The following is a 24,807-nucleotide window of genomic DNA, read 5'->3' on the forward strand; positions in this document are numbered from 1 at the left end:
AGAAAAGCAAACTTCTTTTAATTTGTTAGTCCTAATTGCTTTAATATATTTCATAAATAATATTGCACTAACTCCCTTTCCTCACAATAAAATCAACAAAACCTACTTGTGAATGTTGGGAGTTGTAGCCATCTTTTTCTGCTGGAGTTATGAACAAAAAGATTACCTGTGGCTTCATTAGTATTGCGACAGAAATAAACCAAGAAGTCATGAAGAAGAAATAATAAAAAAGACCCTTCCCAAGTGGTGAAATATATAAAGGGGTTTCCAGACTCTTCAGTATAAAATTAACTGTTGTTCACAAGTTAGTTTTCAACTGTTTTCAGATATGTGCCCTAGAAATGTAGCGTTTTAGAAATGCATCATTAAAGTTAAGAAATGAGTAAGTGTACTGATGGAACTGAAGCCTGTAGCAAACTCTGCATGCTCCAAATCTAGAATTGCTTTTAGAATTTCTCTTTGTTTAGAAATGCCAGAAGAATATTATAGAAAGCAAAGAAGCAATAAAAGAACAGAAAGGGGGAAAACACAAATCCCCATTTCAATTGTTAAACTGCAGTGATGTGGCATTTGACAAGGTACCGTAGGTTTTATGCTAAATCAGGGATGTGGAACCGTGGGTCTCTGATTTCCCATCATCTCTGACTTTTGACCAGACTTGTTGGTGTTGATGGGAGTTAGGAGCCCAACAACATCTGAAGGACCACATGTTTCCCATCCCTTTGCTAAACAGTAATAGAAACCCAATCTCTGATATATATTTTTCAGAATATCTGGAAAAAGGATTTGTTCTGAATTAAACTGAAGTATGAAAGCTATTTCATCTGATGTAGTTAAATAAAGGAGCAATTATGAGAGTGAAGGCAGACCTCCATTCATGTTATGTAACTCTCAATCTATCAGGATCTATGGTCAAAGATTTCATCATTTTAGAGCACCAAAATGAAATATTGATTGACTAGCATTAGCATTATGTGGTAAATTTCTAAAGGCTATAGTTGATGAGAAATGGGGGCACTTTGTGCTTATTGCTCTCATTGTTGATTTTTTTCCCTAGCATCCTTGCAGTTTTAATTAACAAGAGTTTCATTTTTGTAATATTGTTGGCACCACTGAATGAAATACCATGGGATAATATGGTGCAAAATGTCCCTTCATTTTTTCTTTTCTCTCTTTACAAAGTATCCTTTCTTCCCCCCTTTCATTAAATCTGTGGGTCTTGCAATTTTTTTCTGTCTGTGGAAGCAAGATTGACAGCTAAGATCCAAGGTTCTGGGTGCATCACAAAATATACATATTGGATTTAAAATGTATCACCTTGTGGGCCAGTCCTTTTTAGCTATGCAGGGGATGTACTGCCCAGTGACAAGACAAGGCTAAATTATCTTTCTCAAACAACCTGTTGCAGCATTTAGGAATCTGGGAATGGGACAGGTATCTCTTGGAAGAAAATCAAACACTACACATTCTATTTTGTTTACATGGATTTTGTTTACATGGATCCTTAGAGTTCTCTAATATTAAAAACCATGCAGAAAAAGGATTCAAGTGCACAAGATGAAATCTAGCTGAAGCTAAATTCAACATTCCCATACCCAAAAAGTGATTTTAATTGAGTTGTTTATTAAACCTTGACCTATCTATACATACTGCCAACCACAATTCCAGCTACTAATACTAGAAAGTTATGATTATATACATTTCTCTCATTTGCTTCAAGACTGGATTAGCTGATCCATGTGCTGATTTTCAGAGTATAGACACCAGATACAAGGCTTACTCTGAACAGGAAAGGTAATCATTCCAATAACTATTATATGTGATGTATTTCAAAGCTGTTTGGCTTCTGTCAAGACATGTTAGAAGAGCATGTTTTGTCGCTATAATGAATAGTTTTCATTATACATTTGACCTTTTTGTCCCAGTGTGTCCTTCAGGATCTGTGTCTTTATTGAGACTTCTATAAAATAATTATGGGCTCCCAGCTCATTTGATTTTAACTACTTTTCTACTCTGGTGAAAGATTTACTACGGCTAACTCTAGCACTTTCCAGAAGCAAATTACCTAGTTCTTCACAAATAATAATAAAAAAGCTGCAACAGAAGTATAAAACTGAATCCATAAATAAACATTTGGATCCAATCTAAGTTATCACCGCCTGATGGTAGACAAGATGAAGATGCAGAAGAGAGGAACTAGATCGGCATCCTGTTTGCTATCAAGTGCTATTCAGCCTCAGCACTATAGGAACTCAGCACTATAGCTCTTGTGAGAAAACATCTGCTTTGCATACAAAAGGTCTTATGTTCAGGTTAAAATTGCAGCAGCCCCAGTAAAGCTGTGAGTGACCTCTGTCTGAAATTCTAGAGAGATGCTGACTGTGTGTGTCAAATACTGAGCTACATGGACCAGTGTTCTGTCTCAGGATAAGGCTGCTTCCTTATAGGAATTTATGTTGTTGTTATATTTCCACTAAATTACCACCACACAGCCCAGAGTGGAGGATTTTTAGTGCCATGTGACAATATAGGACTTGCATGATTGTCAAGGGAAGGGAACAGAACAGAAAAGCCACTCCATGGCCCATGCCTGATGACAGCCATGTCCAATATTGCCCACTTTGGGAACTGAGAGAAACCAAAAAGGGAAAGGAGGTGTGGAATTCCCTCTGTGAGAGGGCTGAGCCCCCCCAGTGCTCCTGCCAGGCTTCGGGGAAATGGCTTCCTCCCTCCCTTTGGCCGTGGATGAGCAAAACAAAGCGATTAGTCTTACCAGCTAAAGAGATATTTAATGTTCACAGTGAAAGAACAAAGACTCCATTCTCAGAGGAAAGGTCTCCTAATTAAGGTTTCCACCCACTCCCCCCCCCCAGCCACCTCCATCACTTTTTGTCTGGTAACCTGATCTCACAACCATTTGGTCTTCTGTGTAGCTACCTTATCTGCTCTCCTTGACTTTGGACTGAGCACTGGGACACTTTCCAGCAGAAGGGAGTCTGTTAATTCTCTCTCTCCCTGTTCTTCTCCTCCTAGCTGTTCCCACTCAGTTCTGCCCAGCTGCTGTCTTCCAAACTATGTTACTCTGCAAACCACTGCTCCAAATCTATACTGCTCCACTGCTTCTGGGCAGTTGCAGGATTCTGGTCAGGAGCAGGGGGAGGGGGAGGCCCCCACCATTCCTCAACAGAGTAGCTCTCCTCAGCCTGGCCTCTGATAGCTCCTATCTCTGATAAAAATGAAATTTGGCCAAGGATTATGGAAGGTTAAAGGGCGACACAACCTTTTACTGTATGCTTCCTGTCACCTGCATCAACATATGCAGAGGCTCATGGGAGGGCAACATGTGCTCAACATTACCCACAAGGGAGAGACCATATTGGACACTTGTTTTCAATTTCTTCCTTTTTCCTGTGCAGGTTTGAATTTAATATGAGAAACTACAGGGAACTGTCAACTTTCACTGCTTCCTTTATAATGCATTGGGCAATTGGTCCCTCTAGCGCAGTATTATCTTCACCGACTGGCAACATCTCTCCAAGATTTCAGAGGCAGGTCTCTCCCAGCATGGACAAATACAAGGCAAATTTAAATTGCCTAGAAAGCAAAGCTAGCCATTAGTGTCTCTACCAGCTTGAGAATGCAAGTCAGTTCCTGTTTTTTGATTCCTGTGCGAGCCAGATATAATCCATCACAGCTAAATATAAGGGCCTAATGTTCTCCCTTGAAAGGTCCTTCAAAAATTGACCGCACATAAGTATTCAATTATTTTAATGTAAAAGGCAGTACCTTTTACATTTGTATCACCCCCGAATACACTGCATATTTGTCCTTTATGAAAGCATGACGGAGAAGGCAAATAACCATTTTTTGTGTTTTTTTTAAAGAAAAGGAACTGTGGTGAAGTACCATATGTCATTAAAATCTGTACAGTTATTGAATATGTGTATTTCAGCAGAGCTTATTTTCTTAAAGCTTTAAGTTTAAACCTCTCAACTCACTGTTCCTGGTGTGTTATCTCTGATGAGCCCATGCAACTTCTTTCTCATTCCCTGGGGTTTCTTGTTACATCTCACAATTTAAGATTGGAACAATGAACAACTTAGCGAACCAACAACTTAGAGAACCAATAATTGATAGATTTGTCAATCACGAAGAGGGGGAAAGGCTACAGCTCCAAACGGCTTAATTGAGGGTTTTTGTTTTGTTTTTTAAGCTAAAGGTTGAGTATCAGAGGTGGACATCCTAGAGCCCCAGAAGATACCAAAACAAGCATTTATGTGGTGCTGGTTCTGTCTCAGTGGATAACTGTCATTATATGGAAACAATTTGCTTGGATACAGTGAGAAAATTTGGCTTTAGGTAAATTTTTGGACAAGGTCCATCACTTCACTGAGATATATGCACTAGAAATAAAATTAGCAACTCTAGAGCACTTAATAAGACTGGATAGCATCCAAATAGCTACTTTAAATATTCCCATGGAATTGTATGTACCCAGCTGGATTCTTTGAGCAGCAGGCACTCGTGCTATATTGCAAGCTATTCCTGAAACTATTAGTGGCAAGGAAAAAATAGGTGTATAAAAGAGAATTCCTGGATGCAAAGACCCAAGTTGGGTAAGTACTCTTTGGTGAGAGAACCCCAGCAGAGATTTAAATATAGAAATTGAAATAAAAGTGTGGAGACATAGACCTTTAAAATATGCCCTTCTAAGTTCCTTCAAAAGTTTCCCTCTTCCCTTAGCATAGTAAAAGTCCACACATTTGATAAGTTAGAAATAGTTTACTTACAAACTCTCCAAAGGTCAAATTCATGTGCTTTTCCATACAGTATTCAGAAAAGGTTGCACAGACAGTAAAATTTGGCTTTAGCTTCAGTGGTGAGTTCCTAAATTATTGGTATGGGAACATATGCAACTGTAATAGCCATGAAGTTTGATCTGCATCAACAAGCTCAAAACCTCTTTACACATTGAGCTTCTTTGGTAGACAGTGGCTGGATCAAAGAAGCATTTCAGTTCAATGTGTTGTAAACTTTGTATAAGAAATCATATTGGCAAAAACGGAACTCCACAGCACCATGTGGTGTCACAGTGTTATAATGCATATACTACACATATAAAGCGCTTTTTCTTCACCAGTGTAGCTGACTCCTGGGAGGAGAACAAAGGCTTGATTACGAAGTCCTTCCCAAGGTGAGCTAAGCCTGGCAGGACAGCTTACTCTATGGTCTTAACCCCTTCATTCATTAATTAGACTTAAGCATGTTGGTTTTATTTGGCTGGTTATCCCACAGAAATTACTTTGCTCAAATGCCATTTAATTATGTACGATAGAAGGCTAACCTTAGAGAATCAATAGATTCAAATAACTTCCAATGTGAAACTTCCTATGCATGGAAGCCTCTGGTATGTTAAGAGGGTATTGCTGTCCCGCTGGCACTCCATAGACATTGGAATACGTGTAGCAATAACTCCCCTGTTCTGCACTTTGATAGCATCAAGGCCTCCAAGATACTTAGAGAGTGGTGGAATTACTGCCTGCTCTGTGTGGCAGAGATTCAGAGGCTGTACTAGCCCTCTCTATTCATACCCAAAGAGGTTTGTGGTATGTATTTCAGATTCTAAGTCAGGCTTTTGACAGACTTGAATTTATATATTTAGGAGTAAAAGGTAAAGGTAAAGGACCCCTGGACAGTTAAGTCCAGTCAAAGGCGACTATGGGGTTGCGGCGCTCATCTCGCTTTCACACTGAGGGAGCAGGCGTTTGTCCACAGACAGTTTCCTGGGTCATGTGGCCAGCATGACTAAACCACTTCTGGTGCAATGAAACACAGTGATTAGTGCCAGAGTGCACGGAAACACTGTTTACCTTCCCGCCACAGCGGTACCTATTTATCTACTTGCATTGGTGTGCTTTCGAACTGCTAGGTTGGCAGTAGGTGGGACAGAGCAACGGGAGCTCACCCCGTCGTGGGGATTCGAACCGCCGACCTTCCAATCGGCAAGCCCAAGAGGCTCAGTGGTTTAGACCACAGCGCCACCCACATCCCTGTATTTAGGAGTGCAACACAGTGGTCCCATTTCCCCATGCTTTATCCTTAAAGAACAGTTCAGCAAAGTACATGGCAGCAGGTTGACAAGAAACTGGGAGGCGAAGTTTTGTATCTACCCTTTCAACTATAAGAAATAGATTCTAATAATGCTCAAAGAGAGCTCTATTCATAACCAATCATCACATTCTCAGAATAGTCTTCCTACTTCTTCACCCCTTCCATTTTTTCCCTCAACTACTGGATGCTGTTAAAGACACACTGCTTAAAACTAAAACTCAACTAAAACTAAAACAAAACAAAACAAGAGTCACTTTCTGCACCAGGTTGATACAATTTTCTGATATTCTTGTGGCCACCACTCCCTACATCCTTGCAGTGAAGGAATGTTGTACACCAAGGAAAGTGAAAACTGTGGGTGGGTGGATGGGGTAGGGAACCAGGTATCTTAAAACACATTGAAGACACACTTGCTGAAACCTGCTTGCCGTTTTGAAGTGGGAGCCTGAGAGATAGACATCAGATTAATTCTTTATTTAAAATTAGATTTTGTTATCAGCAACTTATTATAATACACTTGGAAATGTTAATTAATAAAAAGTGCATTTCTATTAGCAAGTTTGTTTTTTCCCTTTACCAAACACTATAGCTTGCAAACTGAAAGCATTAGGATTCATAAATACCACTGACTTCATGCATCTTAACTGTACTAATGGAAAAACATTAATAATTGTCATCTGCATTACTAAGATACCCAGTTAATCCATTTGCATAAATTCTGCCTCAGAGTGTTAGACATTTGTAAATCATTTGCCAAGTAATTTCAAATTAATGCACCATTCAGTTGATTTATGAATGCAAAATAACATTAAAACTTAAAATAACTATTTTAATCAGTCCTTTTGAAGGAAAAAAGGCAAATAAAGCATAAGCTCAACCAGTATATATAATCTAGATTTCCCAGTCACAAGTGGGCAAGTGGTGATTGGAACAGCTCATACTTTGTGAGATCCCTGAACTACAAATGATATCTCTTGCATTTCCCGTATGGGGAAAATCCAAAAGTGTGTCTCTTGCTTTCCTTCCTTCCTTCCTTCCTTCCTTCCTTCCTTCCTTCCTTCCTTCCTTCCTTCCTTCCTTCCTTCCTTCCTTTCTTTCTTTCTTTCTTTCTTTCTTTTTGAACAATGCATGGATTCCAAGAAGCATATTTGACCAGCAATGGAAGTTATTCCGTTGGTGATTTTCCTAGTAAGACTGGGCAGATGTCTGCTATTGATGGTTTAGGTTCAATACATCCCAGTGCAGAGCATACTGTTAGCTTAGGTGACTAATTGAATCACTTGCCTATAATACTTTATTAAAGGAGGCAAGTGCTCTTCAGCAATCTGCTGGGTTATTGTATCACAGGTATCACAAAGTAAATGACAGTAGAATCCTGACTTTTTGGGGTTCTGGCTCTGCTATCTGTTAGTTCCTAGGAATTTTAAAGGTACATTGTGATGATTCAGATGGTAGATGGATCATCTCAGTGGTATCTTTGCTGATGTTTCCTTTGATTGTTACATTTCCTCTCAAACGTTAATGTATATTTTTTTGCAGACGGACTCCCGTGGTTATTGTGGTAGAAGTCATATTCATCACGTTAAGTGAGTTATGGAAAACGTCTCTCAGTTCCATTAAATGTATAGATTAATATGAGCAGTCTATATGTGCAAATACATATTTAAATGAGATAGATGACTATAAATCACGTGCAGAGGGTAGAGAGGATGTGAAACTATTGAGATGTAGATGATGTGCATTTGTCCTCTCAACTCTGGCAGTATCATACCTCTTTAAACAGCCGTAGCTTCCCTCAAATAATCCTGGGATCTGTAGTTTAAGGCTGATGAGAGTTGTTAAGTAAGAAACATTTCCCTCCAAGAGCTACAATGACAGAATTCTCTGGGAAGAAGAATTGACTGTTAAACCACTCTGATAACTGTAGCTCTGTGAGGGAAATATGGGTGTCCTAACAACTCCCATGCTCTTAATAATCTGCAATTCTCATAATTTTTTGGGGGTAGACAGGACTGATTCTCCTTTAAATGTCTAGTTCTGATGGGGTCTTGGCTACTGTAATGGCTTCCAATTTTGTTGTCTGTCTGTTAGTCCGCAAACCACAGGGATATAATTGAAAAGTAACTATAAATGCCATGTTAAAATAAACTGTCTCCTTTATTTTCTGACCTGGCTACAAAGGGACTTATCCTTTTGATGGACTGCCATGGGCATTGGATTAAGTCTCTGTGATGACAGAAACCTACTTCATCAAGTTTAGTGAATGTTCTAGTTCTGGAAAAAAATATGCTTAGAGCATGTCAGATCTTAGATTTGAGAAATTTCATCTATGTCTGTTAACTGTATTCAAATTAACTCTGCCCACGTGGTTTTGTTTTCACATATGCAACATTCCCTTCCTTTGAAGAAATATGAAAGTTAATCAATGTATATTGGTTTCCTACAGTGATTTAATCAAGTGGAAAAAATGCTCTTAGCTTGCCAGAATTTGAAGAGGCAGAAGCTGCCTTTTTGCCCATTACGTTTTAAATTCACAATGCTGTAAAAATGATTCAAAATGAGAGCTATTTAGTCTGTTGAAGTTTATCCATTTTAATACATCATTTCCCTCTAATTGCTTCTTGATTACATTTATGCATTTGCTTCAACAAGCTTGCCCATTAGGCCATTTCAAAAGTGTATATATTTTTTTTAAAAGTGCTTCTTAAATATCATTTTTGGATTAGTTGCTTTCATATTTTTAAATATTTCACCACTCTTGCAGCTTCAGTTTTTTCACTGAGTCAAAATTAAAATATTTAGGTTCACATGTATTTTTCATTTCAGTGTTAATCTAGCTACATTTTACACTTTCATCAAGTCTATGAAATATATTTGAAAATCAGGTCTGCTCTTACCACTTAGAGAGCCAAGGCAGATGCCTAGGGCAGGCACATTATAGAGAATGCTAGCTTTGGTCTTCAAATGTTTGATCATTTATCTGAATTTCCAAATGTTTGGCTCTATAAAGTCAAATGCATGTTGTTTGTCAGAACGCCTTACATCTAAAAAAGAAGAATGAAATTAAATAAAAAGTATGTTTTTCAGACGTAGTAACTGATCTACTAAAATGGTGGTGTTTCTCCAATTTCTACACTGTTTGGAAATTGATAACAAATTATACCATGGAAGTTACCATATTTTAAATTTCAGTTGGCTGTTAACTGTTAATAACTTGTGTGAAAAAAGTATTTTTTTTCTTCATTCGTGAATACTACATTCATTTTGTGGGTGCATCAGAAAGTCAGACTGTGCTTACTACGTTTATAATAATCAAAAAGCCCATTGCTCAGGTACAACACATGTTTTTGCATGCAACAGTTTCCACGTTCAGTCCTTAGCATCTCTAGGTAAGCCTGGGAATGTCTTCTGTTTAAAACCCTGGAAAATCTGGGTTATATCCAATAAGATTTTCTTAGCATAGACATGTTTAATTTAATGGATCTAAGTTAATTTCATATAACCCTGTCATAATACATTTGCAAATGGGTGGTGATGGTGGCAGGGTTGAGTTTTACAGGGGAGAAGTGGAAAAGCTGAGCACCACTTTTGTCCTTCGTATTTTTCTTCCTCACTGCTTTGGACTAGGGAAGTAGATGCCCATATCTGCTGCTGATAATTTTGTTCCATTCCAAGTAGATATTCACAGGAAAATGTTGAAGGGTCTAAGACTGCCATCACTGTTGTTATTTCCTAACCTTTGTGACTTGCTATATATATCAATACATGGGCTTTCATCTATGTTTTGTAAGGATGGCTTGTTTTGCTATGTACAGTATTTGTGTTTTTACTGTTTAAATTTGTTCTTGACATACAGCATTTTGACCTTTTGTACTATTATCTAAGAGGAGCTCCACAATTTTGTCAAGTGACTAATCTTATTCTTTCACCTCAAGCGAATAAATAACTACTGGTGACATTTGCTATTTTCGGACAAGCATTTTAATTCCACAAGTATCTAACACACATACGCATATGTATATATGTTATGTGATACTGTTGGATAAAGATTTTCTTGTAATAAAACCATAATTTATTATTCATGCTGTATCGTAAACAGAATTCAAGTTTCCATGGGCAAATTTAGGCTGTACATTGGTACCTTGGGTTACAAACACCTCGGGTTACAAACTCTTCAGGTTACAGACTCTGCTAACCTGGAAGTAGTACCACGGGTTAAGAACTTTACCTCAGGATGAGAACGGAAATCATGCAGTGGCGGCACAGGTGCAGCGGGAGGCCCCATTAGTTAGTGGTACCTCAGGTTAAGAACGGTTTCAGGTTAAGAACAGACCTCCAGAACGAATTAAGTTCGTAACCAGATGTATCACTGTATGTCCAGACTTTTTGTAGGCAAGTGAAATGTTCAGCACATGGAGGGCTCCTTCAGATTACCAAACATTCATCCTGAATTCTGCCTTTTATGATCTAGTTGAGATTCCTTCATTGCAGGCGGTTGGACTAGATGACCATTGGTGTCCCACCAAACTCTACAATTCTATGAATATCCTGCACAAAGTCTTTATTGGGCATTTGTTTGTAGGAAGGTTATATGAGGAGATGAATGAGCATAAGCATTCATCCTGATTTGACAGATCCAGTACATTTGTGTGCAGCATTGTCATCTTTGTTGTTTTAACAAGGTATAAGTTAGGGATGGGCCCAGCATACATTTTATTCAGCTCACTTGGGCAGAGCTCACATTTAAAGATGAATCTAGCCAATTTACCCTTTTCTGCCTGTACCAATATGTGAACTGAAGCACAGTCATCCTTCAAAACTTACATTTCTCTGAATTTTGCAGCTCAATTCTCCAGCCCACTAGTGTGTGCAAGAATGCAGAGTATATAAACAGTGCATGAAAGGCACATATTAGTGAAAGTTTGTGTACATTACGGAAATTTGCACATTGTGTATATTAGGAGAAAAATGTGTACTAAAATGCTGATAAATTTTCACGAGGACTTTTAAAAAAAAGAATTCACAAATTGGTGTGGGAGTCGGGTAAATGAGAAACTGAGAGTCAGATTCAACTACTGAGCTTTTGTAGCAGAAGCCAGCTTAAAGACGTCTGCTAATGCAAAATGGGACTTTGCTCACTCCTCCTTCTGTGCCCCCTGCACTGCCCTCAGATCTGGAGATTCAGGAGATTTCCCCAAAACAGTGTGCAAGAAGAGGGGAGGGGAGAAATGCTTGTGCTAATACTTAGCACTACATTTAATTCTACCCTCAGAGAAACCGAAATTGATGCATTTGCCTATATAATACCCTCTTTGAGAAATATTAGTTCTTGGAAAGAAACTTGTAATGAAACTGTAAATGAAAGGTTGACACATAATGGAAATACAGAGTGACTTCATAGCCAAGCGATTCACTCTAAAAACAGAAATATATAACCATACATACCAGCTTTAAAATTGAAAATGGTCTCTTATTGACCAGCAAAGCCTAGGGTTAAGCAAGTTTGCAGAATCGTAGCTCTCAGATATAATATAGAGCAGCTTGCAAACTGTGAATGCGTAGAAGTGAAACTACTTTATTGATTTTCATTATCCTAGTTGAAAAAAAAGTCAAAGATAAACAAAGTACGGTGAGTGACAGATACATTAGTGTGTGTGTGTGTGTGTGTGTGTGTGTGTGTTTTGCCTTCTCACTTCTATCTTATGAAACAAAGATACCAGTACAGGATCACAAAGCTTCTTTGAAAAGCAAGGAAGAGAAACCAAACTTCAACATCTTTTCTGAGGTACTTGAAATTCAAGAATTAAGCAATTAAAGCCGGGACTGTGCAAGCATATTTGTGTCATTGTACAATGTTTTTCATAACATGTGAACAGAGTGGAAGAAAAACTGAAATGTTTCTCCTGCTGGTGACATTAGGTACAATGGAATGAAAAAATAAACTGGCGTTGACTACTGTCATGATGTCAGTAACTAAATGACTTGATTTGACAATTGTAAGTATGTAATCTCTGACAGGTACACCCTCATTTCACTGCCAGGGCACTAAGTACTATAATAAACATGTTACCTGACATCAGGTTATTACTGATTGAAGACAACCCTTTGTGTGTATTCTTAACCATTCTCATTTAGTGAAACCTTTCTTCCTTTATCCATTTTTATGTACAGTCTATAATGAACAAACAGTCAGCAATGGAGTGTTAAGAGCTATTCCTGTTGCTTTGCAAAAAAACACAGAACAAACTTTCCTCGTTACGTTTTGTTTTCTTAAACAGAAGGAAAAGAAGGGCACCTGAATTAATAACAAGCACAAAGTCAGTTCATTCTATTCACACATATATACAGTCATGGGCAGCTGGATACAAATAAGCATATCTTGAGAACAGAAAATTTGAGGGAAATGAGTCTGTCTCAAATGGACTTAGTTTTGGTTTGTGGATACATATTTGTTCTATGATACCTGGGAAGATTTCTCAGGGGATGTAGGATCGTTTGGCTTTTCCCTTTCTGTGGGCAGAGAGAGGTTGTCCCTAAGAGAGGTAAACCCAACATAACAAGCCTCCTTTGTGAGGCTATAGAAAGGATAACTGACACTATCGTTCCAACCTTGGCGAGGGCAAAAAGGAGGCATATGATCTAGTCCATGGGACTGTGTGAGGCTTGAAGTATTTAAAACTGGGCTAGTTCATCTGGCTCCAATTTTAAACAGCTGATGTTAGCCCTAAATGATTTATAATTATTAATTATTATAAATTATCCACCTTTCACTCTAAAGGTCACCGGGTGTGTTACAGCATCTTTAGAAACTGAAAACAGTTTAAAACAACTTGTAAGAAAGTGGGTCCTAAAATTATACACCTCAAGTGTAAAGATAAGGTTGTGACCATTCCATTCTACCTACCAATCCTCTTCAGAGGCATGTTCAACTCCATATACCACCACCAAGTCAAGTGAAACCTTTGTCTGCAGACAAATGGTGGCACCTACATTATGAAAGATGCATCGTCCCTTCTGTGGATTCTTTTCAGAACCAGTTGGTGGTGTCTCCAACCCCAAGCCTTTAAACTTGTCTTTTGAAACAAATCTGATACCTTCCCTGTTTTCATGTTGAGCAAGAGAGATAGGAAGCAATCCTGTTTCATCAGATCTGCTGAAAGACCAGCTCTACCAGGCTCCGTTAGTCCCATAATTGTTTCCATTGCATCTGTTCTACATGAGAACTACTATTTAAGCCTCAGCTTGTTTTTTTCCCTCCTTATCATGTTTTCCTGCTATGTTGAACCTTTTGGGTTGTAAGCCTGTGGGCAGTGGTGGCTTTGTTTTAATTTATTGGTTTTCATATAACCCAAATCTAAGAACCCTTTTGGCTGCTAACTGCTATTTCTGATGTAAATAATGAATGAATGGATGAATGTGTTAGGTTTGGTGGTGATAGTGATTCCAAAAGTGGGTTATGGAACCAGAGAGGGGACCTGCTTTGAGGTATAGAGTGAGACATCAAGATAGGCATACAAAGAGAAGGCAAAGCATATGATTTGTGATTGAAGGTTCCCATCGCTGCACAATTTGTGTTACCCTGATTGCTGTCTTGTTAATTCCAAACTTACTTATAGTATCAATATGCAAATGTGATTTTCCTGGAGTTTGCTTGGTAATGTAATATTAATAATGCAAGTCCTGTAAAGTTATTTATAATCTGCTTTACATTTCCCCCCATTAGAAGCTAACTTTCATATGCAACACTTGTGTGGCATGACAGAACTGAAACAAATGATATGCGTTTGACTTCTGCTCAGCTTGACAGTAAAAAGTGGTGTTTCAATTAGATGTAGCCTAGGCATCAGGGGCATACTACTGCAGCAATATTACACTGTCAGAAAAGAAGAATGATTTGCTTAGAACTGAAAACATTTATTTTAGGTTTGTCTCTCCAGTCTTATAAGCACAAAGAATAGTTGAGGCTTTTAATGTACATATGAAGTTATAGGAAACATTTACTTGTACACAGTATGGGCAGTGAAAAAAATATTTTTAATATTTAATATGTGGTACACTGGAGGGGCATAACTATTTTTTGTCCAAGGGCTAAATTCACCATTTGCCACTTCCCAGCAGTGAATGTGGTCATCACACATAGTCATATGTACATACCCAGTGCATACATATCCCCTCCACAAAAAATTAACATCAATAACAGCAACAATACCCCCCACAAAAAACCCTAAGCCAAAGCTTTCCAAACTGTGTTGTGGCATGTTAGTGTGTTGACTGTAGTGTGTAGGTGTGTCACGCGAATGCTTCCTGCACTCCTCCTGGGGCTGGAAAGGGGTTAGTTTAATATCCGGCTTGCTAGTAAAACTGAAATACTGTGTCACGAAATGATGCATGTCTAAAAAGTGAGTCACCAACATGAAAAGTCTGGAAAGCTCTGTCCTAAGCAATACCCCATGACAAAGGTCTGTTCAACAGCCTTAGCTTTTGTAGCTAGAATCAGTCAGGCCCTGCCCTCCCAGGTCAGATGGGAAAGGCCTGCAAAGCAGGGAGTGTGTCCTTCAAGCCTCACAGCCATGGTGGTCTGCCCAGGGCTGGTGGGAGTTGTAGTCCAAAACTAATACTCATCCTCAACAGAAATATTGGCTTCATGACTCAACAAGGAACAATTTGTTCCTTGTTATCCTTCTCATTTGTTATCTTTCTCCATTTGCGTGTCACATTTTCCTAAGTCTTCCTTCCTCCTCCCCGGTATGTCACCAGTAGTGTCAACAAATAGGTTGCAAGCTCCTTGGAGCTTACCTGATTTCACTCTGTAAAGCACTCTGTATACTGATAGCGTAACAACAAGAGCAACTTGAATAGCTCATGTTGGGTAGGCATTGAAGCCATCTGTGCAACAAAGGCACTAGGAATCAGTCTTACAATCTGTGTATGCTGGGGAGGTGATGAAAATAATTGAGAATAACAACTTGGGGAAACTGAGACATGCTACTGACAGATGTGAAGGGACCTTGAATATCTTCCCAGCACAACCAATGAATTGCTAGTGGATTTAACCATATGTTAGTTTAGCACTGGGTCATATTTGCTGAGACACACTGAATTTAGCTGATTTGCTCTATAATAGTAACTTCATATGTCCCTTCTATTCCCACAAAAGAGCTGTCTGGTCTTTGACCACAATAGTGATTATAATGATTGATTGATTGATTGATTGATTGATTGATTGATTTCCCACAAGAGAGATCTGGGGTCAGGTGGGGGTCTGGATTTTGAACTATCTCACCTGAGAATGACCCACAAGACATTCCAATTAGTTGCACCTGCCTCCTTGATGTTAGCCAACTATTTGGAGTAACTGGACCATGCCTCCCAGGTTTATGAAGTGGTCTGTACCTCATCTTCCAGCTTCTCATATTGAAAGAGGGTAAATGCTAAGAGTAGGAATTTTTAGCTGTCTACTCATAGCTGTCTGGAAGATGTATGATACCTGGCTTGCACACATTTATTTAGCCACTTTCCCTGTAAGATGACTCATGGATTCTCCATGTAGGCATTTAAAATAAGGCAGGCAGGTAGAATCTAAGCACTGTTTAGCCAAGGCTTCTAACAGAATGCAATCCCTGTGGAGATCCATTGGGTGTGCATGGAAATGAAAAAACCCCAAACCATTCTAATAAAATTGTCAATACTAACTTTCAGTGTCATGAATACTCCTCACCGCTGCTTTGACATCCGGGTTCTTTTATTCAGTTAATCAAGCAGGTGGGACCTGGCAGGTACGAGGTTAGGAAAGCCTTGAAGACTGGATCAGAAGATGGATGGTAGTCCAAATTCCTGTTCTAGGTTTCGTTGTGAATTTTTGATTTTGTCCAGACATCAGAGCAGAAGAGGCTCACCTGGCAGGGTAGATTTGCTACATTCCTGTTCCTGTAGGTGGGTTGCTGCTGCTTACCATGAGGGACAGGAGTGAGACAGTGGAGAGGTCAGCAGGGTGCAAACACACTGGCAGGAACTCTGGATTGATTCAGCTGGTACATTTGCACCATGCCAAGCTCCCCACAACTTGTCCCCTCCTCCTTTCCCTCCTGGAAAGCAATAACAAATTCACCTGCCTGCTCGGTCCTACCTGCTTCCATATTAGAATATATGGTATTTCTTCACAGCAGTTTTTCACATGTGCAGCACATTCCCAGTATGGATTTTCTACTTCTGCCTTCTTGCCCTTCCACAGTTAGGTTATATCATAGTACTGCAAAAACGTGGAGCTGTTTCTAGCCTACGTTCTCTGAATTCACATTTACTTCCTGAAGCGTTACTCAGCAGCCAGCTTTTTATATTGTGTTCTGTGTCCCTGGGGCAACTGACGTTGTTCCTGTCAGCAACCAAAAACACTGGTCATTTGGAGGCTTAAAATTTATTGTCACTGATACATTGATGGCAGTTATCCAGATTTTTATTTTGACCCCCCCCCCTTTTTATTTTGTGATAAAGCTGTATCCTCCTTTGATTAACAATGCCATTTGGAAAAAGATTCTAGTTATTTTCCATTGACTTCACCTGACAGACTAGAAAGCAAGTATGAAGTTTTCTTCCAAGAAATACCATTTTTAAACCAAGCATCGGCAAGTGCACAGATGCAGGGCAAAATTTATTGGGGGGTGGGAGTGTAAGATTATTGAGTGTGCTGATTCATGTTATATCAAAGTTGATAAGAAGAGTCAGAAGCAGGATGTTTTAAGGTAGGAATTTATGATGCTATATATTTCTAGTATAAATCTGTTAGTTGTATTATAGTCAAGAAAATACAAGTCTCAGGAAAGATTTATCTATTCATGCCAGGTATTAGAAAAAAAGGTTGCTTTTGCATAGATATTAAACTAAAATTTGAAACAACTAGATAGGTGCACTAAGACAATGCTGAACAAACATGTGAAATACTTTTTATTCCAAGTTTCTCATGTGAGACGCAAGCTTGAAATTCTATAATGTTGCATATTAGGGATCCTGGGAGATTGAGCTACATCTTGCGACAGGAAACCTCTTCGAGGTTTTTTCTACAGTCAAGCCATATGTAAATTTTATGAAATAAATGGGAAAGCAGAGCACTGTGCCAGAAATTGAGAGTTGTGTGAACTGGGGAACAATATTTTATACCTCAGAAGAAGATAATGTTTTAGCTACGTTCCCAAGACCAGCCTTCCACAACCTGGTTCCTCCCACATGTTTTGGAATTTGAAATTCTCATCAGTCCCTTCCAGCATGGCCAGTAGCAAGGGAGGATCATCATTATTTTAAATTTGTATACCGTCTTTCTTACAATACTCAAGGCGGTTTACAAGCTGATGAAACAAAAAATGTACGACTTATAACAATCTAATGTAATACAAAAATGTGATAATAAAACATAACTTTAAAATAGGCAACCTACATCAAAAAAGTAACATTCAACAATCATTAGAATAGTATAAATTAATAATATCAACATATAAAAGTTAAACAGAAATCCACTCAACAGTTACGATAAATAATATCTAAACTATAATCAATAAAACAACAGCAAGCCACAGTACGTAAAACAATACAATACACATTGAGAAGCAGAGACTAGAGGGTAGAGCAAGGCAGGTGGAAAGAGGCCTTGCCTGATGGAGTCTCTCACCTCACAATTCTTCCTTCAGGACCAGCTCCCTTATGAGGACTCCTATGGTCCCATCCTAGGATGGGAGCTGTAGTAAAAAAAATCTGGAGTATATCAGGTTGGAGAAGGCTGAAGTAGGCTTTAGCCCTTTTCAGGTATTTATTAGTGTACAACAGGCTTCTTGAACCTTGGCCCTCCAGATGTTTTTGGCCTACAACTTCCATGATCCCTAGCTAGCAGGGCCAGTGGTCAGGGATGATGGGAATTGTAGTCTCAAAACATCTGGAGGGCCAAGGTTGAGGAAGCCTGGTGTAGAACAAGAGTCTATGAAGGAAGCGTCTCAATGCAGCACTTGGGTTGGAGATGGTCTATTTTCTGGTCATGTTGATACTGTACAGTTTAAATGCCATTACAGTGGTACCTCAGGTTAAGTACTTAATTCGTTCTGGAGGTCTGTTCTTAACCTGAAACAGTTCTTAACCTGAAGCACCACTTTAGCTAATGGGGCCTCCTGCTGCTGGTGTTGAGAGTTGTTAAGGGACCCCCCATTACTCTCACACAGAGCTACAATTCTCATAGTTCCTTGTGAAGAGACCTAGACTGTTAAGGCACTCTATAAACTGTAGCTCTGTGAAGAGAATTGGGAGTCTCTTAAAAATTCTCAGGAGTCAGGACCCTTAACAAACTACAGTTCCCATAATTATTTGGGGAAAGCCATGACTTTTTAAAGTGGTATGATACTGCTTTAAAGATATGGTGCAAATGTGGCATCTCTCTGTTTCAGCATTTGCCCACCTGGGGGCAGGAGTTGGGGCATTGGGACATTCTGAAATAGGGAAGAGAAGCAGAATGAAGCCATTTCAGAGAGAAGGGGAAGTGCTTATAATTGTAAAAATTATAATTGTAAAACATCTTCTTCCTCTTCCCCCCACCCATTATAAACCTCACTCCCAAACCACTTTGGGCAGCAAATCCAATAACTACCCCAATTCACCACACACAAATGGGTTGGCTAATTGGGCCATCCCTTTTGATCTTCTTTTAAACTAGAGTCCAGTTACTAGTGCATGTAAGTACCGTCTATGTGGAGAGCTTTCCATGTACATTATAATGAGCATGCCAAGCTTGGGCTAGACCTGCTCCCATGGTGTTCACCACCATCATTATCATCAGTACTAATTGTATTTTATTATATTAATTATGTGCATGCCAAAATGGCTTCCAGGTGGTTTACACATATAAAGTCAATTGTAACAACATACATAATTGAAATACACAATAAAGCAATTGCATCAAAGCATTAAAAACAGCCATAATTAAAGTCTACCAGCACCCTAAATAGTTGAGTAGAACATATGCAAATTGCAAGGTATTATTAGTGACAGAGGACTTCTTCATTTGAGGACACATTATTATTTGTGATTGGCACCTAGTGAGCATTTTACTCCCTTCTCACCTACCTGTAACTCACTTGTAATCAGTGTGATGGCACTATAGGACCCCTGATAGCACCATGACTTTACTTCAGAAGCTTGCCATTTATCTTGTGTTTTTAAAGTCCATTAACTGCATTTATATGGAAACACAATGTATTCAGTACCCAGGACAAATTGCAAGGGGAAGATTCAAGCTGGTTTCTTTAACAGCAGAAAGGGCAATTTGTCTCCGTGACCTTATAAAACAAACAAGTTGCTGTTTTTCGCTTCTTAAAGAAAAAGAAAAAATCCCATTTGTTTCTGCCGAAAACAAGGGAAAGTAGTGGGAGGAACTCTTGATCTTTTAAGATTTTTACTCTTTGACTATTCTAAACTTTGAAAATATTACCCAAATCAAATTTGCCTCTCCCAATATTTTTAGTGGTGGGGTGGTGGGGTAGAATTCATAATCAAAACTTTCAGAATAAAAATGATAATGTATCTATATGCTGTATGTGTATGTCTCACTTTGTCACCTTTTTATGATTTCATTGTTATGGTTTTAATTTTCTCCTTTTCTTGCTTCAGATTATAAGTATTTTGAAATTTGTTTTGTTTTTATTCTGTTATAAGACTATTTGGGCAAGGTTTGTCACCTTATGTGTAAAAACAGTGTATTTGGTGAATATTTGGAAACAACAGGGTCTTGACCTAACCCATTGACAAAACACCATTGGATTGCCCTTAATCAGTTGCCCCTATTCACTGGAAAGGTACGTGAAGAGTGCTTTATCAGGGATAATCCATATGCCAGCATGGTTCTTTGTACTGAGGAAACCCTGTTCATTCCTGGCTCCCGATAGCATGGAAACTGGCATGTGAACAGCTGCTCACTTGTAGCCAATGTAGATGTATATGCCAATGCATGGCTATCTAGAGAGGGGGCCAGCCACATATTCACATTCCCTCAAAATTGTATAAAGCACACTTCCTGTGATTAAAGACTGATGGCACCTCCCTTGTTCTGAATCAAGTCCAGCTTCATGATTCACTAGATCCAAGCTGAAGGGAACCCATCAATATCTTTTGTAGAAATATGCGGTGGAAAGAGCTACCAGCACATGCAAAAGCCATTGGTTGCATCCAATGACCAGGGGTCCCGCTTCAAATGCCACTCCCCCTGCTACTGCCCTCCCCACTGGGAAACCTCTGTAGACCCACTAAAATCACTAGCCCTAAGTCATCACCATTAATTTAAATGGATTTACACTGAGTAAAAGTCAGTTGACTACAACATCATCATTATTGTCACCACTGATGTGTAATGCCCAGTGCTTTTTTTTCTTAAAAAAAAGTTTAGAGGTATTCTCATTTTCCTACTCATATTGAAATACTGCCCCTCAATGAAGCCAAACTTAGATTCAAAAATATTTAGGGGTATGCATACCCCTGCGTCCCCACAGAAAATAGCACTGGTAGTGTCTAATGTAAAATATTAAAAATACATTTTAAACAATATTCCATCAATATCAAAGAACATTTAATAACAAGTATAATGACATTAGGAGATCATTTTCAACACAAATAAATTGGATTACAAATCGCAAAGTAGCCATCTTCTATTACCTTTTAAAGTGAGCCAACTTATTGAAATAGGAGTTATGCTTTAATTAAAAGTAAAATGAAATATAGATATTCATGACTTTGATTCAAAGAACACTTGTGCAGATACTTAATTAGAACTCAGTGAGCATTCTTAACTTTTGTAAAATAGACCTGAAAACAATTAACATTGAAGTATTATGAGATGCACTTTCCTAGTTGAATATTAGAGTACAGATCTTCAAGGTTAGGTTTTCCAGCCTAAATTCAAATACCAGTTAAGGTGGTAACAGAATCAGAAGCCTACAAATATGGCATTGTGTCATACCATTGTTGATCTACAATGCATTTGGAATTAGATTCAATTCCTTTTTAAATGTTTGGTGTCTTGGGATATTGGTTGACATAATACTTAACAGTGATCTGGAATTGGGAGAGGACAGGGTCAGTCATCATCATCATCATCATCATCATCATCATCATCATTATCCCTTCTTCCTAAAGGAACCTAGGGCAGCAAACATACTTACAAAACTGAAAAACAATTTAAATCCATCTAAAAATATTTAGAAAACCTAAAATCATTTAAAAGCAGAAACATACCCTCACAGTTGCTAATTTTAAGGTTCCTATGACTAGTATCAGGCATCAGATGCCTGGGTGCCGCTGAAATTTGAGAGCCTAAAGTCCACCATTGGCCCTAATTAAACACTATACAGTACTATCTGTGCTCAAGTGTTGCAGAACTGGCCATGAGTAGTCAAGTATTGGAAGAGTTGAGTATATCTCATTTAGGATTTTTCTGCATGGTTAACTCGAGGAAGACTCGATTTGAAATTGCTGCAGAAATGACACGAGAGCACACTTGATTCTTTTGCTATGTTTCTGACTCCTGTCAGGAGGCAAAGGAATCTTTCAATTCTCCCAGCATAGTCTTCTCTGACACATACTTATTCTGATATGCTATATCTATGATTTGGCTTAGTGGAAGGCAAGTTCTCTTGGGGAAATGCACTGTTAAGACAAACTCCCTGCTTCCAGTTTCTACTGACAAAATTGATTTCCGATGGGAAGTCTTACATGGGTGGGTGAAATATTGCCTATGGGCCACTTTTCCCTTTGCTTTGTCTTGGAGAAGTTTAGGTGCTGGGCTAGAGTAAGCCCTAAAGAGAAACCAAATAATTATAAGAGACTGCATGCTGAATAGTATTTTGCTTGCCATGGAAATTGATTCAGGGGAGAATGAGACCCTAAGGGGTCCATTGCAGGAGCTTGTTAGAGAGTAGTTTTTTCCTCTTGTGAAAGAGAGACAGAAGGAACCTGCCGTTACACATCTTGGAATGAAAACTGATATGGCAAGAAATGCCTGTAGGTTATGTGGAGAGAAATTAGGAATGCAGGGGTTAAGAAGAAGGGAGTAAATTGGTAGGCCATTTGAACAGGGTTCTTGGAACTTGCAGCCCTTCATGTCTGTTTTGAGGGTTTGATGCATTACTGTTGGGTGACCATATGCTTGTATGAATATATTCTGCACTTAAAAACAATCCCAACATAAGAAGAGCCTGCTGAATCAGGCCAATGTCCTATCTAGTCCAGCATCTTGTGGCCAACCAGATGCCTGTGGGAAACCCTCAAACAGAATCTGAGCATAAGAGCACTCCACACTCCTGTAGCCTCCAGCAACTAGTATTCAGAAGCATTACTATGTACAGCTGTGGTGACAGAGCGAAGCCATCATGGCTACTGCCACTGGTAGCCTTATCCTCCATGAATTTGCCCAATCCTCTTTTAATGCCACCCAGGTTGGTGGCCATCACGGCCTCCTGTGGGAGAGTGTTCAATAATTTAATGTGCACTCTGTGAAAACTACTTCCACTTTTGTTTCCTGAATCTTGCAACACGCAATTGCATTGGGTATCCATCAGTTCTAGTGTTACAACAGATATATGGGGTTTTAAAAAAACCTTTTCTCTATCCACTTTTTCAACTCCATACCTAAATTTATAATCACTTCCTGTTAAAAGCAGATACTTGATTCTAGATGGGTGTGTTTAGTTACCACCTGGAAGATCACATGAGAGCTACATAAGACTCTCATCAACCCAATGTAAAGTGGTACAATGTTGTCTTGACTGAATTATGAGGAAGAAATACTGCTTTTATGCCTTCAGGAGGTCCTTGGCTGGCGTTATTGGCTGGCCATTTCAATGGAAGTGTTGACTAGATCTGCAAAGGGCATGCTGTCCTAATAGGCTAGCACTTGCTAGTGCAAATTTCAAGTCAAAGGTAACAGTGAGAGGACAATTCTGGCAATGGGGAGAAGGCTAGGCTGCTTGATGCAAATGGAAGAAGAGAAAACTAATTATAGAACAAGATTTTCAGGATGAGATGGCAGACCCATAGGGAACTGTTGGTGCTTAGACTTAAAACTTTCAGCAGAAACTGAAATGAATATTGAATCCCTGTATCACTTTAACCTGGATATATTCACAGAGATACTCTGTAAAATAAGAAAACAACATTTATTACAAGGAATACATGCTTTATAGGAAAGATCCTAGTTCTGTCTAACTCAGGTGGAGATGCGTTGAACTTTGCTTGTTTGTGCATCTCAGTGGGAGATACAAAAAAAAGTCTCCTCTTCCAAGATGAGGATGAAGATGAAGAGAGTAAGAAAAGAGGTCAGCAACCCAAAGGAATGTCGGCATACGTTAGGTCAGAAAGGGCAGGCCAGGAAACTTGGAGGTTCTTCTATCTACCCTTTCTAATGCAGACACATTAGCATCCAGTGCAAGTTGAGTTGCATCCCAACATTCCAGAAGAAAGAAACCTCAATATTTGTGGTGCTACTTGGTCATACAATTGGGTTTCTTTTCTGTTTCCAGATATCTTCTCATCTTCATTTCTCCACTATGCATTTTTGGATTTTAATAGCACCTATTGCTACTGATCTATGATTGAATGCAACCATTTCCTTCTGTGTGCCTTTTATATACTTTTTATATACTTAGACCATTGTCAATAGGGGTTGGAAGAATCTTACTTCCAGCATCTGTATACTAAGAAGCTTTGGCTCCTAATGTACAAAACAGAAATAAGTTTTGTAATGATTTCTGACAAGTAGTCCTTACATTTGTACAACAAGGGATAATAAATTTCCCCCTTTCTACTGAAGCCTCAGAACATATCTATATGTTTTCCTACAGAGTCACATTTGTGACAAAGCACACCCTTCTTTCTGGGTGATGGGATCTATAATTATCCCCAAAGTGAGAGCAGAGGTTATATATTTGCTTCCATTTCTTTTTCTTCCTACCCAATTCATGCCATTTCCCTATCAAGCCTCTTTCAACTAAGGTCTTAAGCTCCTGCAGACTAAGTGGCATTTCTTTCTTTCAAACCCAGTTTATGTCATGGTTTGATGACCTTAGCCCAGTTGTACCGATATTTCCCTCTCATTATCTACCTGACAGCTGCCTTTGCTGCTAGGTCCAGATTTTAACCTAGGTGGCAAATTACAAGACTAAAATTAGATTATAAAGGTTCTTTGCAGTCCAGATGAATTTACTGCAGTTTCAAATACTTGACCAAGAACTAGAGAGAGGCAGTTATTTTATTCCTCTGTTTGGTTAGCATTGCTTCCAAAACGGGGCCCTTTGAGACCCTATCTAGATTCTGGATCAAAATCATCACTACTCTGGGCATATTCTGATTCTCAAATTGATAATGCTGATGTTACAATGCAGATGAACCTGAAAATTACTTACATAGCTCTAGATCCCACAAATCAGTATTTGATCCCCAGTGCCCAAAAGCATGAAAGGTAAAACCACATCATTGCCTTACTAGAAAAGGCAGAAAACCAAATCTGAAGAATGTGATCCCTGACCAAACACTAAACACAGATAAACAAACTGAAGTCCAGATAATAGTGTCATAGATTTGTAGAGTTGGACAGGATCTCAAGGGTCCTCTAGTCCAACTCCCTGCAATGCAGGAATCTCAACATTCACATCCATGACAGTTGGCCATCCAACCTCT

The 24,807-nt window shown here is 38.9% G+C and overlaps 1 long non-coding RNA gene across 19 annotated transcripts in view; it reads left to right on the top strand.

Moving 5' to 3' along the window:
• The first annotated feature begins 472 nt into the window (after positions 1 to 472).
• LOC309368212 overlaps positions 473 to 24,807 on the top strand; it is a 123,547-nt gene continuing 99,212 nt past the window's right edge. For 4 of the 19 annotated variants that reach the window (XR_014167601.1, XR_014167604.1, XR_014167606.1 and 1 more), the window contains exons 1-3: positions 480 to 578; positions 1,721 to 1,794; positions 7,651 to 7,697. This is a non-coding gene — a long non-coding RNA (uncharacterized lncRNA). Of the gene's footprint in view, positions 579 to 1,720; positions 1,795 to 4,219; positions 4,360 to 5,140; positions 5,195 to 7,650; positions 7,698 to 9,967; positions 10,102 to 24,807 lie in introns of those variants that run through there. The other 15 variants (XR_014167598.1, XR_014167602.1, XR_014167605.1 and 12 more) reach the window with 9 other exon arrangements.

This window comes from Podarcis melisellensis (genome assembly GCF_964234715.1).
Source record: "Podarcis melisellensis genome assembly, chromosome: 4".
In the NCBI taxonomy this organism is placed as follows: Eukaryota; Metazoa; Chordata; class Lepidosauria; order Squamata; family Lacertidae; genus Podarcis; species Podarcis melisellensis.